Source organism: Phyllobates terribilis, unplaced genomic scaffold, assembly GCF_046119375.1.
Source record: "Phyllobates terribilis strain yellow unplaced genomic scaffold, ASM4611937v1 Scaffold_2__4_contigs__length_985480577, whole genome shotgun sequence".
NCBI classification, from domain to species: domain Eukaryota; kingdom Metazoa; phylum Chordata; class Amphibia; order Anura; family Dendrobatidae; genus Phyllobates; species Phyllobates terribilis.
This window is the reverse complement of record NW_027362762.1, coordinates 423,689,908-423,696,177: the sequence shown is the minus strand read 5'-3', so window position 1 is coordinate 423,696,177 and position 6,270 is coordinate 423,689,908. Positions and strand designations below refer to the sequence as shown.

General features: G+C 40.7%; 1 long non-coding RNA gene across 1 annotated transcript; it reads right to left on the bottom strand.

Annotated features, from left to right (window-relative positions):
* Window positions 1–3,947: 3,947 nt before the first annotated feature.
* LOC141252639 (uncharacterized) lies at window positions 3,948–5,104 on the bottom strand. The gene is made up of 3 exons (XR_012314024.1): window positions 5,033–5,104; window positions 4,347–4,410; window positions 3,948–4,253 (listed from the first exon to the last, which is right to left on the bottom strand). It is a non-coding gene; the product is annotated as an uncharacterized lncRNA (long non-coding RNA).
* Window positions 5,105–6,270: the final 1,166 nt, after the last annotated feature.

Here is a 6,270-nt window from a genome sequence, read left to right as displayed (position 1 = left end):
TCTTCAGCATGTTTCCAGTCATTGAAACCATACGTAAATACACCACGCCTGCTAGAAAGCAGTTTACATGGAAAACAGTACAATTTGCCTTGAGATGGTGAATAGCATAACCAATTTCTTGATGACATTTCATTTGTTTTTGGGTTTACATGTATGAACACTTTTTTGTTACAGTACCTATGATAGTTAGCAGTTGTAAGCACAGCGGAGTTGTGGAAGTCTGCCTCAGAGTTTTGGAAAAAAATAGCTCCTTTTGAAATACAATATTCTTGCATTTCTTTTGAAATTTGTTCACCCCACAGCCCAATATCTGATGGAAACTCTGAAACAGCTTCCACCCCTTCCTGAGCACATTCCATTTCGTCAATGACATTTTCTGGTTCTGCGTCAGGTGTTTGGGGCACTACAATTAACCGGTTCCCGACCGCCCACTGTAGATAAACGTCGGCGCTTGCTGGGCTCTGTGCAGCGCCGACGTTTAAAAACGGTGGGTGGTCTCGCAGCGCTCAGGACCCCCAGGGTCCTGCAAGCGCTGCGATTCCGGTGCAGAGCGTTAGCTCTGACAGGGGACATCATCGGGACCTGATTGGATCAGGTCCCAATGATGTTAACCCTTTGCTGTCTTCTATATGCCGCGATCTATAGTGATCGCGGCATATAGAAGACAGCAGGAGGAGAGGGGGTCGTCCACTTACCTCTGCGACGGCCCCCTTATACCTTCCAGGACCTGACGTTGCTATGGCAGCTGGAGGTCACATGACCGCCTCCAGATCTGCCATATATGGTGTCCTGCCTGGCTGGAGACTCTGACTGTGAAACAGTCAGCGAAGTTCTCATGTAATGTAATACATGTCTATTACATTACATGAGATCAGTGATCAGAAAAATAAAAATTCATGTCTCCATACAGGGACTAAGTAAAAATGTAAAAAAAATGTTTTTAAACTGTTAAAAAAAAATCACAAAATAAATTAAAATAAATAAATAAAATATTAAACCAATAAATTTGTATATTTATGTAAAACCAAAAAAAGTACACATATTTGGTATTGCCACGTCCGAAACAACCCGATCTATAAAACTGTCACACTAATTAACTCCTTCTGTGCACACCATAATAAAAATAAATAAAAAACGGAGCAAAAAAATATGCTTTTTCATCATATTGCCAAACAAAAAGTGGAAAAAATGCGATCAAAAAGCAAAATGGAAATAAAAATGGTACCGCTGAAAACGTCATCTTGTTCTGCAAAAAAAAAAACGCCATACAGCTCCATCAGCCAAAAAATAAAAAAGTTATAGCGCTCAGAATAAAGCGATGGAAAAAAAATATTTTTTCTATAAAATTGTTTTATTGTGTAAAAGCGCCAAAACATAAAAAAATATACAGTAAGTGTAGTATCGCTGTAAACGTACCGACCCGAAGAATAACGCTGCCTGATCACTTTTACCACACGCAGAACGGCATAAAAAAACCCCTCAAAAAACAATTCCTGAATTGTTGGTTTTTGTTAATTTTACCTCCCAAAAAACTGAATAGAAAGCGATCAAAAAATGTCACGTACCCAAAAATGGTACCAATAAAAATGTCAACTCGTCCCACAAAAAACAAGCCATCACATGACTCGGTCGGCCGAAATATGGAAAAATTATAGCTCTCAAAATATGGCGATGCAAAAACTAGATTTTGCAAAAAAAAGCGTCTCTTAGTGTGTGACAGCTGTCAGTCATAAAAACCCGATATAAATCTGGTATCTCTGTAATCGCACCAACCCGAAGAATAAAGTAATCTAATCAGTTATATCACACGAGGAATGGCGTAAAAAATAAATAAAACCAATTCTTCACCTGCTACTGATTTGTTTATTATGTCTCCCAAAGAGCGCAGTAAGGCTCTGCTCATTTATCCTGCGCTCTGCGCTAAGCGCTTACACCAGAGTTTCCGTGTAAATCTCTGAAATACGTGATTCAGACAGAACCCATGACGGAAGATTCCCTGTAATGAGGCAGATATAGGCCACTGTGGATGCCGTCTGGCCTGTGATCCCACGGTGTCATTCGTTTTAGGCGTGCATAAAAGTGCGGTTGGCCACAGTTTTGTGCACTTCTGAAAAAAAGGACACCGCTAAACAGAGGCCAGACGGAGTCCAGAGTAACTCTGCTGCCTCATTACAGTGAATGGATCCCGCAGGGGTTTCATCTGAATTACATCACTTGGAAATTTAGATGGAAACCCCGATGTAAGTGCTCAGCCTAGAGCGCCGGATAAATGTTACGTAAAATGTTCCCAATAAAAGCTTCAACTCAGTCCTCAATAAAAGCTAGTCCCCACTCAGGTCCGTCATCTGTTAAAAATATAAGGGACTTCCAAGTTACTGGTAGCAGAAAGGCTCTGGAAAAGCGAAATGGCCCTTGCCCCCCAAAAGAAATTCAGAAAATTTTGTGCTCCCAAATCCAAATGCCTATTCTACAATAATTTGTTCTCCAATTGTCAAATAGCGCTCCGTCCCCCCCAGATCTCGCTGTATGGCTGAGCGGTATGATACAGCCACATATGGGGTATTGACACTTTTAGAAGAAATTGTGTGACACATTTCGGCACCATTTTTACCCATTGCCCTGTGTGAAAATGTAAAATCTGAGGGTAAAACATTATTTTGTGGTAAAAATATAATTATGCTTTTTTCACTGCCCAATGGTATAAATGTAAAAATTAAAAAATACTCACTACTTCCCTAGATGAATTCCTTGAGAGGTGTAGTTTACAAAATGGGGTCACTTGTGGGGGTTTCTGCTGTTTCGTCATGTCAGCGACTCTTCAAATGTGACATGGTGTCTGCAACCTATCCCAGCCAACATAGCTCTCCTTTCTCTTCCGAACCCTGCCGTACACCAAAGCAGTGGTTTTCCCCCACATATGGGGTATCGGCGTACTCAGGAGAAATTGCACAACAAATTTCATGGTGCAATTTATCCTATTACCCTTATGATAATGCAAAATTAAGGGATGAAAAACGTTTTTGTGGGCAAAATGTGAAAATTTTATTTTTACAGCTCAATATTATAAACTTCTGTGAAGCACCTTTGGGTTCAAGGTGCTCACCACACATCTAGATAAGTTCCCTAAGGGGTCTAGTTTCCAAAATTGTGTCACTTGTGGGGGGTTTCCACTGTTTAGGCACATCAGGGGCTCTCCAAACGCAACATGGCGTCTGCTAATTATTCAGACAAATTTTACATTCAAAAAGTCTAATGGCGCTCCTTCCCTTCCGAACCCTGCAGTGCGCCCAAACAGTGGTTTTCCCTCACATATGGGGTATCAGGGCGCTCAAGAGAAATTGCACAAAAAATTTTGGGGTCCATTTTTTCCTGCTACCCCTGTGAAAATAAAAAAAATTGGGTCTAAAGTAACATTTTTGTGAAAAAAGTTAAATGTTAATTTTTTTCTTCCACATTCCAAAAATTCCTGTGAAGCACCTGAAGGGTTAATAAAGTTCTTGAATGTGGTTTTGAGCACCTTGAGGGGTGCAGTTTTTAAAATGGTGTCACTTTTGGGTATTTTCTGTCATAAAGACCCCTCAAAGTGACTTCAAATATGATGTGGTCCCTAAAAAAATGTTTTTGTAAATTTTGTTGGAAAAATGAGAAATCGCTGGTCAACTTTTAACCCTTATAGCTCCCTAACAAAAAAAAATTTTGGTTCCAAAATTGTGCTGATGTAAAGTAGACATGTGGGAAATGTTATTTATTAACTATTTGTGTGACATATCTCTCTGATTTAAGGGCATGAAAATTCAAAGTTTGAAAATTGCTAAATTTTCAAAATTTTCGCCAAATTTCCGATTTTTTCACAAATAAACGCAAGTGATATCGAAGACATTTTACCACTATCATGAAGTACAATATGTCACAAAAAAACATTCTCAGAATCAGGGGGATCCGTTGAAGCGTTCCAGAGTAATTACTTCATAAAGTGACAGTGGTCAGAATTGAAAAAATTGGCCCGGTCACGAAGGCAAAAACAGGCTCTGGGGCGAAGTGGTTAAAGAATCCGTGTGCTCAGAACAGTGAGATGGAGATGGACATTTGCTGTTGTTATTGACATCACTTTCAGTTGGCCCATAAGATTCTGTAGATTTTCTTTTAAAGAAAGTCTGTAACTTAGGAATTTTACAAATCTCTTCATTTATTTGTTGAGTTCTCTGTCGCTGCTCTTTTCTTTTCTGAGCACCCGATTTTACTGAAGAATGCATCTACAGGCATAGGATGATAAAGTAAAAGAATAATTATAAAAACTAAAAATGTCTGCTGTGTCAGTCTGTGTGTGTGTTTTGTGAGTAACTTACAGTTTGGCTGGTACTTTGAAGAAGAAACACACGATGGTATGTGCTGCGCTTGAATTTTCAATACCTAAAAGAAATGAGGCAAAAAATAATTTTTTTTCTTAACATCTGCTTACACCTACATAGTAACATAGTTTTTAAGGTTGAAGCAAGACAGTCCATCTAGTTCAACCCATAGCCTAACATGTTGATCCAGAGTAAGGCAAAAAAAAACCCATGTGGCAAACACTAAGCTCCACATTGGGGGAAAACAATTCCTTCCCGACTCCATACGACAATCAGACTAGTTGCCTGGATCAACGCCCTATCAAGGAATCTAGTATATATAACCTGTAATATTATACTTTTCAAGAAAGGCATCCAGGCCCTTCTTAAATGTTAGTAGCGAATCACTCATTACAACATCATGCGGCAGAGAGCTCCATAGTCTCACTGCTCTTACAGTAAAGAATCCACGTCTGATTATGATTAAACCTTCTTTCCTCCAGACGTAGAAGATGCCCCCTTGTCCCAGTCTCAGGCCTCAGAGTAAAAAGATCAGTAGACAGGTCTTTGTACTGTCCCCTCATATACTTGTACATAGTAATAAGATCACCCCTAAGCCTTTGTTTTTCTAAACTAAATAACCCCAAGTGAAATTGATAAGAATGTGTGTGTGTTGTATGCGAGTGTACTTGAGAAACACTTACTAGAAAGTGGAGTCACTGGGTCTCCATTTTGTCTTTCTCCAACAGCTTCTTGGTCCTGACACGTGTTCCATTGATCAAAGCATGAGAGAAGTTCCTGTAGACTAACCCTGAAAAACATAATGCGAGTCAGTTCTGACCAGATTGTCATTACTTTTCTCAGAACGTCTACTTCTCTTAACGTGAGAAAATGGCTGTGGATTTTTAATATTTCTTTTACTTTGTTAGTCCCCTTAGGCAACTTGAAACTGAACGTTCGATCACTTGTCTATATTCAACAGTACTTTTGCATTGCTACATATAGGAAAAATCACTATTGCCTGTGAAGCCCAACCACAGAATGACAGTGGCATGTGAAGAGAACCTATTATGTCCATGTCCCCAAACGCTATTAACCTGCAGTGCAGGTTAATAGTATAGAAAGGTGCCCGACCGCTGTACTGAAAGTGCAGGTCATGGGAAAAAAAATGGAATTTAAATCATTCCAAGAACCTTTACCGGGCTTCAGTCATACAGGTGTGTACAAAGCGTCTACAATTGCAGCCCATAGCACTGCGAGTAGCTGCTGCAAGCACGCCCTGGCACTTTGACTGACAGCTGGCTCTACAGTGATGCACTGCATCGCGAGAGGTCAAAGTGCTAGGCTGTGCTTACAGCAGCCACTCACATACTGACTAAAAACCGGCGGTTCTTGTGATGAAGTCTATTTTTTTTCCCCACCATGAGCTGCACTTTCAGTACAGCGGTTGGGCACTTTTCTACACTTAGATTAACCCTATATCTGTATGACAAGTCCCTTTAAAGGGGTTGTTCACTACTCAGACGACCCCATCTCAATCCCTAGGTTTCCCCCTTGTAAAAAAAAACACTTATACTCACTGCCGCTGCTGTACTAGTGGCAGCGTTGGTACACAACTGGCAGTGAGTAGAAGTGTTGGTATTTTACAAGGGGGAAACATAGGGATTAACATGGGGTAGTTTGAGTAGCGGAAAACCCCTTTAAAAAGGAGTTAACAGCAGCCGGCGAAGCTCAGCTCCACCCACAGCTGCAAGAGACAGATCCAGCCGGCTTTAAGTTAGTGCTGGGCTGCAGTATCAGCTGTCACTCACTATGCACTGAGCAGTTACTGAAGCCGCCCAGCAGCACCTCTATGACTGAAAGCCTGAGGCTGCCGGGAGGATTATAGTCTATTTGCTCCTAGCAACGGGGCTCTAAGTGCAGTGGCTGCACGGCTTCAGAA